The 12,681-nt window shown below is 39.5% G+C and overlaps 1 pseudogene; it reads left to right on the top strand.

Moving 5' to 3' along the window:
* Positions 1-5,015: 5,015 nt before the first annotated feature.
* LOC136404172 (elongation factor 1-beta pseudogene) lies at positions 5,016-6,256 on the top strand (annotated as a pseudogene).
* The last annotated feature ends 6,425 nt before the right edge of the window (positions 6,257-12,681 follow it).

The raw sequence follows: 12,681 nt of genomic DNA, 5'->3' as shown, positions 1-12,681 counted from the left end.
GTCCCCGTGCGCGGCTTTTGCAAGGCACTGGGGCGGCCCGAGATTCCGCTTTGGCCCACACAAAGGCCCCTGACTCTGCCCCTCTGTGCGATAACACGGGTGCGCACTGCCGAGGCACTCGGAGGAATCGCTCACTCCTTATTTGCATGCGCAAACCAGGATATGAGGCCGGCCGCGATTCCCTCTGAGTGAAACACCCTCCAGCATGGAAAATCTCCACCGTTGGAATTAGTTCTCACTCCCTCCCGTGCGTGGCTTTCCCAGGGCGCTGGGGCTGCCCAGAGACTCTGCCCTCGGCCCACAGAAAGGCCTCTGACCCTGCCTCTCCGTGGGGCAACACGGGCACCCACTTCCGGGGCTTAGGAAGAAATCTCTCGCCCACTAACTGCGCACCAACCAGGAGACCGGGTAAAATGTCCGCGCCGCTTGTCTTTGTTTGGGTTTGGCGCGAGTGTTAGCTTGTATTGCCCGGGTTGCCACAGGATCAGATTTTCCTTGGCTTGGATCTCCGTGCCACAGCCTGGTTCAGCCGTTTGTGTCGCGGCCTGGATGTATTCACCCCCTTTGCCTGCCTCAGTTTCTATATTCACAGTTACCAGAGAAAGCCGCCCTGTTTAGGTTAGTGAGGAAGGCGGAGCATTTCTTACTTCCTATTTCCTTCGGGGTTTGGTTATATATTTAGCCAATTTTTCACTCAATCATACCTTTGGGTGTATTGCGAAGCATCTGGAAGCTCCAAGTATAGGTTTTTCTGTTTCTGGTTGAAGATCTTGTTGAGTTTTGGGGGAGATTTATCGGTATCGCTTCCTACCCCGCCATTACTCTGACGTCATCTCCGGCCTTAACATTTCAAATTAGGATACAGAAGCTGGGAGGGGTTAAATTGTTTAGGTTAGCTCTCAGTTATCAAGTGGCAAAGTTACAATTTAAATGCAAGTGCTCTGAACTCAAAAGTTATGTTATGCTGCTATTTATATTGCAGTACCATCCATTTAAATTTTGGTCTAATTCACCGAACAAATTTATATAGTTACTTGGCCTCATTTGAGAACACTTTATTAGTGAAATTTGTGAACAGGTATAGTGCATCCCTGTATCTTTTTGCCTCATCATTATGTAGTTCTTGGAAAATCCTTAACAATATTTATTAACCACCAAAAGTGTGCATTAATTACACCAACAGAAGGAAAGCAGATCATTATCCATTTCTTAATTTATTTTTGATCAAGATTTATAGGTTGGAGTTTTTGAGCCTGTATGAGTTTTAGATGTTCTTTAAAACACCTGAAAATAATACATGTATATATGCACATGTATGTATATCCCATGTGAATTTTAATAGATATATTTATCTCTGTATATTCATTGATCTATACAAATATGTATTCCTTTTGTTGACATATTCAACCAAATCTTGAAGTGGTCTGCGTTCTCAGATAGGCTTAGAGTCAATAGTTCAATTTCCAACTACCCACTATTAGGTGTAAATCAATTCCATTGTTACGTTTTTTAGGCATAAACAACTGGCAGTGAACTTTCTAAATTCATTATCATTTAGTTGCTTTTTCCCACATTATATGGAATCTTAGAGTAAGTTATTGTAATAGTTGTCCTTTGAAATCTTTCTGTGAACACAAATCTTGGTCATCTATCAATCTGAGAATATTTCTTAGAAAGTGAGATGATGTAACTAGAAGAAAGACAGTCTTTTCTACCTCCTTTGTAGCTAGACCACATGAGTGCTCTCTATGCACATTGAATCTACTGCTCACAGGTATTTATGTCTTTTTTAGCCTCAGTTAAAGCGTAGAACGAGCAACAGATATTTCAGAATTTGGTTTGCCGGTAGGTAATGAAGAACACAGAATTTTTTTCTCCTTTTATTCAGGGAAGGTAAAGGAGAAAGCAGATTAAAGTAAGTAGATAAAAAAAAATGGTGGCTTAATATCACTGCAGACAAGCCAAAGGACTTCTAAGAACAGATATTAAATTTTAATGTGTTTGCTTTGTCAACTATAATGCAACAGTATTGGTAACTAATATTTATTAGGCTCTTAATTTGTACCCATTCATTGTATTAATGCAACATGTGTTTGCTCATTAATTTTTCATTATAATTATTTGAGGTAGTGCTAACATTGTACAAGTATGTGACCAAGATCATACAAGCAGTAAGTAGTACCAACCAAAGTCTAGGTTTAAACTGTAATCCATCTTTCTTTCATATTCTTCTGTAAATCCCCCTAGCTCCTCTGCTCTTAGTGTCTGGTCTACAGATAACTACTACTGGTAGTAATAGGAGTAGTGATGTGTTTATGTTCTTGATTTGGAGGGAGCTGTTAGCTTATTTAGCTTAAAACTAAGGGTGAATGGTTGATTTTTCTATTTGCACCAATTCCGGTTGCAGAGATAAAGAATTACTTTCAGAAGTAATAAGAAAAAACAAAAGGGGGTCCTAGCAGGTGGAACTTTGGTGTCAGAAACCTGGAACCAGAGATGACTAAGGTAGTGTAGACTCTAGACTACCCTGAAACCACTCTGTTCTTAACAATCAAGGTGATTGTTAAAAATACAAGTCATACTTAACACTCTCCAAATACCTTCCCACTGAGAATAAAATCCTAAATTCTTTCCAAAGCATCAGGACCACATATAATCTTATGTGTGTCACATTTCTAATCTTATTCTAATTAATAAAAAGATACATATTAGAAAATTTCAGAAACAAAAGTAAACCCTTTGTATCTGCTTATAAATAAATACCTTTCAACACATAGTTTAAGAATGTTTTTTTAGATTTTTATTTATTTATTCATTTTTATTAGAGAAATAGAGAGGAAGAGGAGAGAGAGAGAAAGAGAGAGAGAGAAAGAGAGAGAGAGAAAAGGGGGAAGAGCAGGAAGCATCAGATCCCATATGTGCCTTGACCAGGCAAGCCAGGGTTTTGAACCGGTGACTTCAGTGTTCCAGGTTGATGCTTTATCCACTGTGCCACCACAGGTCAGGCTCAACACATAGTTTAATGTTTGTTTAAAAGCATCTTTTTTTTTTTTAAAGCTAATCATCTTTGAAAGATATTTTCTGAATTTTAGAAAAATATTCTCAATTTGTAAATCTTTGCATCTCATTAGATTTTAAATTTTGTACTCTTATTATATGTCAGATTTCTGTTTTTTAAAAACTACCTTATTGAGGTATAATTTATATACTTAAATTCATCTTTTTTTAGTATACAATTGAATGATTTTTAATAAAAATGCTAAATTTCACCATTATCACCTTATTCAGGTTTAAAACATTTTCATCACCCCAATACCACCCTTTCAAATTTCTTTATAGTTAATCCCCACTTTTACTCTAACTTCAAGCAAAAATGTTAGATTTTAAATAAGCAATAATGCTGGGATGTTTCCCCTATCCCAAGGCCAATGTGAGTCAAGAACAACATTAGGAAAAGAGGATGTGACACCCATTCATTAAAAAAGTGAATTAGGGTAGGAGCAGACTCTGTCTAAATGGCAGAGGAGAATCGGAAAGTGCTGTGGGCAAAGTGTAGGGTAGGAGGTGACTCTGACAGCACTCAGTTGGAATTCAGCAGAAACCCATACCCACTTAAGATAGCAGAAATCTGAAGACTTCAGTGAAAGTCTCTGCCCCAGTGATTATTTAAATTTCAGCCTTGTCTCATAATGCTTAGTATATAACATATTACAATTTGTAAAATATTTCAAAATTGGTTATCAATAAAAATACTATTCAACCTGTATAATGTGCTTTGATTCCATTTATAAGCAATTATATTTGTTCTCTACCTGAACTTTATCCTCAGGATAAAATGGATAAAAAACCTTCTAAGTTTGAAAACAAAAAATTTGAATTCTGATTTAACTTTTACCTTTCAACAGTAAAGTTTTCCATCTATCAAAGGAGTTGATAATATTTACACTTTTGAAAAGATTTTGTCATCTAGATCATTTCTAATTGTCTCTCATTTGGACGACAGCTAGTAGCTTCCTACTTTCTACTCTTTCTGACTCAAAACCAGTTTGTTCTTAACAATCAAAGTGATTTTTAAAAATATAAGTCATACTTCAAACTCTCCAAATCCTTCTTATTGAGAATAAAATTCTAAATTCTTTCCAAAGCATCAGGACCACATATAATCTTATGTGTGCCCACATTTCCAATCTTACCATTTTAGTCTTTGTTCTTACACTCTAGCCACATTATTTATTATTTTCTTTTTCTCCTCTCAAAGATATCTTGATCTCCTTTTATTTTCATATTAATTGTTATTCATTGTCTATATCCTTCACTGAAATATAAGGTTGCTGACAGCAGAAAATATGCTTGCCTTTCTCCCTATGATACCTTTAGTACCCGTGACAAGTGTCGGTACATGGTAGATACTAAGCACAGGAGTATTAAGTGACCCAGCTGTCTGTGAACATATTGATTATTCTCACAGAAGAAATGAAAGACAAAGAATAAGCTCAAGGAGCTTTTTCTGTTTTTAAAATTTCAGTTTATTGAGAGAGAGAAGAGGGAAGGTAGAAAGAGAGAGAAAGAGAGAGAAAAATATCCACTCACTGTTCCACTCAGATGTTCTATTTAGTTGTGTACTCATTGACTGCTTCTCTTACATGCCCTGACTGGGGATCAAAACTATGACTGTGCTATGACCAGATGACACCCTATCCACTGAGCCATTGGGACAAAACCTAAGCTCAAGTCTTTTTAATATTTATAACTTAATCTCAGGTTAATCTACTCACTTTTTAAGTCTCAAATAAATTTAATGGGGGTACTCCTGGCATTGTAACTGGGATAATGTTTGTATTTACATCAGACAATGTGATATATAGATTTTGTGTGCTGCTCTTATCTTATTCATATGTAAATGAAAGCCTCTAGATAACAATAAAGTAATGTAGAAAAGAAGAGTTATAGAAAAGAAGAGCCTGTTTTATCCACTTAGCTCTCGGCCCCGACTGAGTGTGCTTCTCTTTCCTTTGATGCTGCTCAGCTCAAGGATTGGCCCACACCAGGGGTTTTACAGATTTGAAAAGCCTGCCAGCCTCCAGGTGCTCAATGACTACCTGGAGGACAAGAGCTACATCATGGCATATGTGCTGTAAGAAACATATGTGGAAGTATTTGAAGCAGTTTCAGCCTACTCCCTGCTGACTTGTATCATGCCCTACCCTAGTGTGATCACATCAAGTCTTATGAACAGGAAAAGACCAGCTCACCAGGAGTGAAGAAAACTTTGAGCAAGGATGACCCTGTTAATATGGAAGACATCATAGGAGGCAGAGCAACAGATAGTAAAGGGAAAGAATGATGACGTTGATCTCCTTCTATCTGATGAGGAGGAGGAAAGCGAAGATGTGAAGAGGCTAAGAGAAGAACATCTTGTACAGTATATGTTGGAGACTGCAAGCTGACAGGGTCTTTGCGGTTTAGATTTTTGGGGGACAGAGGTGTGGGGGACTGGCAGTAAGCTGACAGGGTCCTTGCTGCCCATCCCCCGCACCTCACTTGCTTGCTTAAGTTGCTAAAGGCTGAGCTCTTCCCCACAACCTCTGATTGTTTAAGTTGGTAAAGGCAATTTACATGCCCTTCCCCACACCTCCATGTCAGCTGTGATGCTGGATTGTTTCTACTAGTCCCATCCCCCATGTCCCTCAGAGACAGTTTCCTTCTTACCCTTTGTTTTGTGAGTTAAGATGTTATGCATGGTGGGGGTTTCCTGCACTGGGGAGAATTCTTGGGTTGCCTCAGAAATGTGACTTTGTATCAGAGATCTCTTTGATTTGCAAATGACTTTGCTTTACACTATAAAAATAAAGCTTTTGGGAGTATATGGTTTTTTTTGTAGGCCATCCGCCACCATGAGACTTCCTGATCTCATCTTTTTTCTTTCTGTGTTTATTTTCTAATCCTCCACTGTTCCCACCTGAGACCCACCAAATTATGAGTCATGCTGGTTTGCGACAATTTTGAGTCAAAGAAAGCCAAAAATTTTGCACTTACTACCAAGTCTTCCATCCTAGTAAATGTGAAACCTTGTGATGACAAGACAAATATAGCAAAATTAGAGAAATATGTCAGGAGCACTCAAGCGGACAGTTTGGTTTGGGGCTCTTTTAAACTAGTTCCAATGAGTATGGAATTAAAAAAAAAACTTAAGATACAGTGTGTAATAGAAGAAGATAACATTGGAAGTGATGTGCTAGAGGATCACTGCTTTTGAGGACTACTTGATTCCATTGATGTGGCGGCTTTTATTCAAACAAGATCTAATATCCGTCATGCATCACTGCCCTTAAATAAAGCTTGAAAGAAAAAGGGACAGGAGAGATCTGGCTCATAAACATGAAGGGGAAACACTGCATCTCAGGGTTTGCATGAGAAAGCTCTACACCTTTGGATGAAGCCAGTGAAAAGTTAGCATAAGTGAAACTCCGGGGAACTTTTTATTTGGGTGTGTATGGAATTTATTCAACTATATAAGATTATTATTTCCTATTAACATTTATTTTTCTATTAAGTTTTCATAGTTTTAAACTTCTCAAAAACTTGGGCTTATGCTTATATTATGAACTTAGCGTTATTTGCTTTATTCTGAACTTATATTATGAACTTAGCTTATATTATGAATTTGCTTTATTCTGAGAAAAATTATGACATTATTTCAAGGGGTAAATGTTCTTTGTATTTTTTTTAAATTTATTGATTTGAGAGAGAAATAAAGGGTGGATGGAGAGAGAGAGAGAGAGAGAGAGAAACATTGATGTGTTATTCCATTTATTTATGCATTTATTGGTTGCCCTTGTTTGTGATCGGGGATTGAACCCGCAATTTTAACATATTGGGACAATACTCCAACCAACTGAGTTTCTCAGCCCTGGCTCCAGGAGAAAATGTTACTCACATTTCACATTGACTTTCAACAACCTGGTATAGTGTTGAGAGATAAAAAAGAGCAGTTGGAAGAGAATATACGTGTTATTTTTCCATACATTGAAAAGTAATTCTACAATATCTTTACAGTGGGAGACTTTGGATGTTGATTAAGAAAGATGTAATAAAAATATCAGTTGAGCCTGACCAGGCAGTGGCACAGTGGATAGAGTGTCCTACTGGGATGCAGAGGACCCAGGTTCAAAACCCCAAGGTCCGCCTGCTTGTGTGCAGGCTCATCCAGTTTGAGCAAGGCTCACCAAATGGAGCTTGGAATCGCTGACTTGATCAAGGGGTCACTTTGTCTGCAGTAGTCCCCCAGTCAAGACACATGAGAAAGCAATCAATGAACAACTAAGGTGCTGCAATGAAGAATTGATGCTTCTCATCTCTCTTTCTTCCTGCCTGTCTGTCCCTATCTTTCCCTCTCTCTCTCTCTGTCTCTGTTATACACACACACACACACACACACACACACACACACACACACACAAATCAGTTGAAATAGTTAATCACTATCAAGAGATAACTTACGAAGCAAATACAGGTGATCATACTTGCCTTGGATTCCCAGTCCAAGTTTCAAAATTTTGTGCCATTCTTAGCTTATCTTTGTGTGTATGTGTGCATGTGTGTGTATATCTATCTATATTTATATATACACATGCATGTATGTATAAATATGTACATATGTATATACATATATGTATCTATACACACATATATAAATATACAAGAAAAGTCATTTTTAAGCATCTTTTGTAATCATGTTGGGCCCTATGACTAGTTCTGGTCAATGGGCTAAAGTGGAATTACCATGTATTATTGCTGGATTAAGCAAACAAAATTAGATTTAATACTTATTAATTATGTTTCCTTGCCACAGTTATGGAGAAGCCAAATTCTACAAATGGCATAGTTAAAAATGAAAGCTAGCTGGACTCCTGATTCACCATTTGGAAAGTGGCTGCTCTGCATTTGTAGTATGTGACTAAGAAACAAGATTTTACATGTCATTGAGATTTGGGAACTTGCTGATTATGGAAGCATAATTTTATCAGTCAAGAAATTGCCAGAAAGCAGTTCAGATTGTTCAAATTGAGCACATTTAATACAGAAAATTGGTTGCACAGATGAGTTGAGAGTAGACACAGCAAACAAAGACAGTAAGGGAACCTAGAGATTAGGTATAAGAATCTGATACCATTGGAGTAGAAAGACAAGGAGAGAAGATGGTATTAACTTAGAAGATAGGCCATATAATGAAAGCAGGGAGGCCTGCTTGATAGAAACTAGAAAGAAGCTAGAACAATAGACAGTGAGGTGATTTTGTGGGAACTAGAAAGAGATGCAATAATGATGAAAGGTAATAGACTATCCACTCTTTCCTTTATTTCTTGCCCTAACGCTCTGTCAGGCTTTCCCACTGTCTGCTCGCATCCAAACCCAGAGGTGAAGGGTACCGAGGTATGTAGTTTCTGTAACATATAGCAAAGCCGGGGAGGAATAGTATGAACCATAAACCAAAATGACTATTGTTGAGCCTAACAACTTAGCCTATTCTAGTGAGCAGACTGACTCTATGGGAGAGAGCACAGAGGAACTGTACTCCTGAGCTCTGTCACGTTCATCTTTCTTTTTGTCAAAACTAGAGAGCCAGTGCCAGTACAGTGTCTCAAAAAACTCTTTTTCCCTTGATTTTGACAAATTCCTAGAGGAGAAGGAAAAAAAAATGTTAGAATGAGAAGAAAGAAGTAGGATAATGTCTTAAACCTCCTACTGAAGGCAAATATCTTCTTCACCTTTCATTTCTCTCTTTTAACCCAACGTACTTCATAGCAATGCTCTAGCGAACTAGGACTGTTGATATTGCTTGTGGGGGAAAAGATAATCAGAGAGCTAAACAATAAGCAAACAAACAAAAGTACAAGGCTTGAAGGCATGTGGGTCTGCCTACTGTGGCAGAGACTGTTGGTTTGAAAATATTTTACTCAGATTGACACTGCACGTAGTGGAAAGACACATTTTCAGCTGGCTAGCATCGAGTTGTGGCTGTGTGACCACTCACTAGTAACCTTGGGAAATTCGCCGGATGGGAACAAATAGCTGGAAGGTGGGCATTTTTCTCCCTTGAATGCTTGAAGCTCCTGTCAGTAGCTCTTTTCAATTACAAAGTAAATCTTAAGTATGGGTGTCATGTTGTTGGATAATGGATTGGAAAGAGAGAGGAGACCTGGGTGTCTGAAGGACAAGAAGCCATCAAACTCTTCCTCTGGAGATCTGCCGTGGAAGCAATACATATAAATGTTTCAACTGTTACTACTTTGGTTTTATTTGTTAAACACAATCTAAATAATCATTACCAATTCTAATACTCTCCCCTTGTTACAGCTTCAATCCATAATCTTATCCAAGGAGAAGAAGCGTATTTTAAGTGATAAAATCTTTCACTCAGTATGGCTGAATATACAAAAGGGGTGTCTGAAATCTGCCACCAAATTGAGGGATTATTGCATGCCCTGTACGAATCTCTAAGAGAATAGAAGGAAGCAGGGAGGCTTTAGCTATTCTGAGGTCAGATCATGCATATTAGTACCGTGTTGTCTTTTCACCTTTCTCTCTGACCTTCCCCCGTCAGACTTCAGGTTTATCTAACGGACTGACTATGGATGGAATGGAGGCTTCGGAGCTCTTTCAAGCAGGCTACGAGAATCCCCTAGTTTAGTCTTACCACAAATCCGTCGTTGATCCTGGATGCAGGCTACAGCTGGCAAAGGAAAGGAAATCCAGAGTTCAAAGTAAGGTGAGGAGGCTCACGGCCAAAAAATCCCATATGCAGAGACTACTTATGGCCTACCCCAGCCCATATGGAAGTTCACTGCTTTTACCATTTAGAGTTCCCAAGAGAGCCTGTCTGGAAGGAGAAATAAATCCCTCTCCCCACTAACACCAGATCCTGCTTGCTGCATGTGGGATATTACTCAGCAGGCGCAGCTGCACTTGCAGTTTTATATAAACATCCGAGGCTTTTCCTAAAGCATGAGTCTCACTCTTTCTTTTGGAGCCCTTTCCTCCTAATTTCAAGTTCCCTGCACATAAACGATCTCCAGAAACTGAGCCAAATGTAAATCATGTTAAAGCGTGAAAAGAAATGGTATTTGGGCCGGGACCCAGGATACCAAACACTTGAATCCTTCCTTCAACCCACACTGTCCCAAATGCAATATGCCTGACAGATATGTGCACAGAGGGCAAGGCCAGGCTAAGGCCTATTATTCACCCATATGTGGCTTTTGCCCTGAATCCCAATGTAATATCACCTCCTTGGGCTGTTACCAAATAAAACTGGCCCCAGACTGGTCTCACCTGCCAAATATGTGGGAGCAGATCCCACCACTACTGACTCAGGGTTTAACTTCACACCAAAACTCTCCACTCGTTAGGACTGCAGCCAAATAACATTTCCTGCCTTTGACAATGACCCATTCTTGATGGAAGACAGATGAATGAGGAGGAGGGAGGAGCTGGTCTCATGTGGTTGGTAGATGTGCAGGGAAAAGGACAGGAGCGTTAGCTTCCTGTAGGAAGCCAAGGCTAACACGTTGTGTTCATGTTATTTCTATTCTCTTGTTGAGGTAGAAAGTCTATGTATACTGCAGCAGAAAAATATTTTGCCTGCGTAACATCCATTCTCACTTTTATTAGTAACAGTTACTTGATTTTGCTTACTCATTCTGACTTTATGTTAACCCTTCCCCTTTGCATCTAGGTGGAGGAATATGTTCATGGTTCATATAATCAGTAGATTCTATTTCTCCAACCACAACAATTTAAAGATGGCAATGAGAACTGAAGAAAACCAATGAGTCTCATTTTTGGAACTTTCACTACAGCCCTTAAAAAAGTCATACTTTAAACTATAATTTCTGAAACTGCTAGCAGCCATTTTGCCATTGTCAAAAATCTGTCTGAGGCCCTGGCCGGTTGGCTCAGCGGTAGAGCGTCAGCCTGGCGTGCGGGGGACCCGGAATCGATCCCCGGCCAGGGCACATAGGAGAAGTGCCCATTTGCTTCTCCACCCCCACCCTCCTTCGTCTCTGTCTCTCTCTTCCCCTCCCGCAGCCAAGGCTCCATTGGAGCAAAGATGGCCGGGCGCTGGGGATGGCTCCTTGGCCTCTGCCCCAGGCACTAGAGTGGCTCTGGTCGTGGCAGAGCGACGCCCCCTGGTGGGCAGAGCGTCGCCCCTGGTGGGCGAGCCGGGTGGATCCCCGTAGGGCGCATGTGGGAGTCTGTCTGACTGTCTCTCCCCGTTTCCAGCTTCAGAAAAATACAAGAAAAAAAAAATCTGTCTGAGAATGGAACCAATGAAGAGTAGAAAGAAAAAAAATATTCCTTAGGTTTTTCAATTTAATTAGGGAACCAATTTTATTTATTTATTTATTTATTGATTGATTGATTTTTTTTACAGAGACAGAGAGAGAGTCAGAGAGAAGGATAGACAGGGACAGACAGACAGGAACAGAGAGAGATGAGAAGCATCAATCATTAGTTTTTCATTGCGATGCCTTAGTTGTTCACAGACTGCTTTCTCATATGTGCCTTGACCGTGGGGCTACAGCAGACCAAGTGACCCCTTGCTTGAGCCAGTGACCTTGGGTCCAAGCTGATGAGCTTTGCTCAAACCAGATGACCTGCACTCAAGCTGGCGACCTCGGGGTCTTGAACCTGGGTCATCTACATCCAGTCCGACGCTCTATTCACTGCACCACCGCCTGGTCAGGCGTTTTTTCTTCTCTCTCTCTCTCTTTTTCTTCTCCCTTCTTTCCTTCCTTCCTATTACTTTTTTTTTTTTTTTTTTGCTAAAGCATATTTAGGTTATATTTCTGTTACCTTTGTCTCATAGAGATTTGCTGTACATTATCTTTTCTGATGAGATTTCTCTCCCACTTACATGTAAATTGTGTGTGTCTGGAAAATGGCTTCATGTTTTATTCATATATACTCTTCTGGAGGGTCTATAGGGTATGCTGGGCACACAATCCAGAATCTGCTCTCAGTGATCAAACCACCATGAGGAACTCTCATAAGTAGGTAATGAAATCAAGGCAGCCTGAGTTCATTTCAGAAAATTTACCCTGGATTTATTTGTCATTCCTGTCATTCCTATAAGAATAATGTTACTTAGGTTGGCTACTCTGTCTTCTTTGAGACCCTCTCTTCTATAAGACAGCAGAAATATCTATCTATGAGTTTCCCTCATTAAATGACAGAGGATTAGTTTGTTGCCATTAGTCAACCTTCAGAAAATGTTTCAGGAAATGTTTATTTTGTACTCATTATTGGGCCATTAAATTCAATTCTCTGGTTGATTATGGTTTATACTATTCATTTTGTAGAACGTTTGAGATCAATGGGCAAAGCATCAGTATCCATATTGTTTTTCTCAGACCATTGGACTTAAGAGTTGGCAGAGTGTCTAACTATAACTTAGTAGAATGTACGCTAGTGAAATGTTGTATGTCCACGATGAAAGAGTGAACCTTAAGTATGTGCTTGAAGCTGTTCAGTGATGTGAAACCAAGAGTTCTGACTTGTAAATGCATTGTCTCATTATTTGTGGGTCTCAAGCTGGCAAATTGAAGAGTTTCTGGCAGTCATTGTTTTCAGAGTAGAATGCTCTCCCTAAGCTAAACACGAAGTCTCTATAACAGTTTA

This window comes from Saccopteryx leptura, chromosome 4, assembly GCF_036850995.1.
Source record: "Saccopteryx leptura isolate mSacLep1 chromosome 4, mSacLep1_pri_phased_curated, whole genome shotgun sequence".
NCBI lineage: Eukaryota > Metazoa > Chordata > Mammalia > Chiroptera > Emballonuridae > Saccopteryx > Saccopteryx leptura.
Note: the sequence above shows the minus strand (reverse complement) of the source record. Positions and strands in the feature narration are given on the sequence as shown.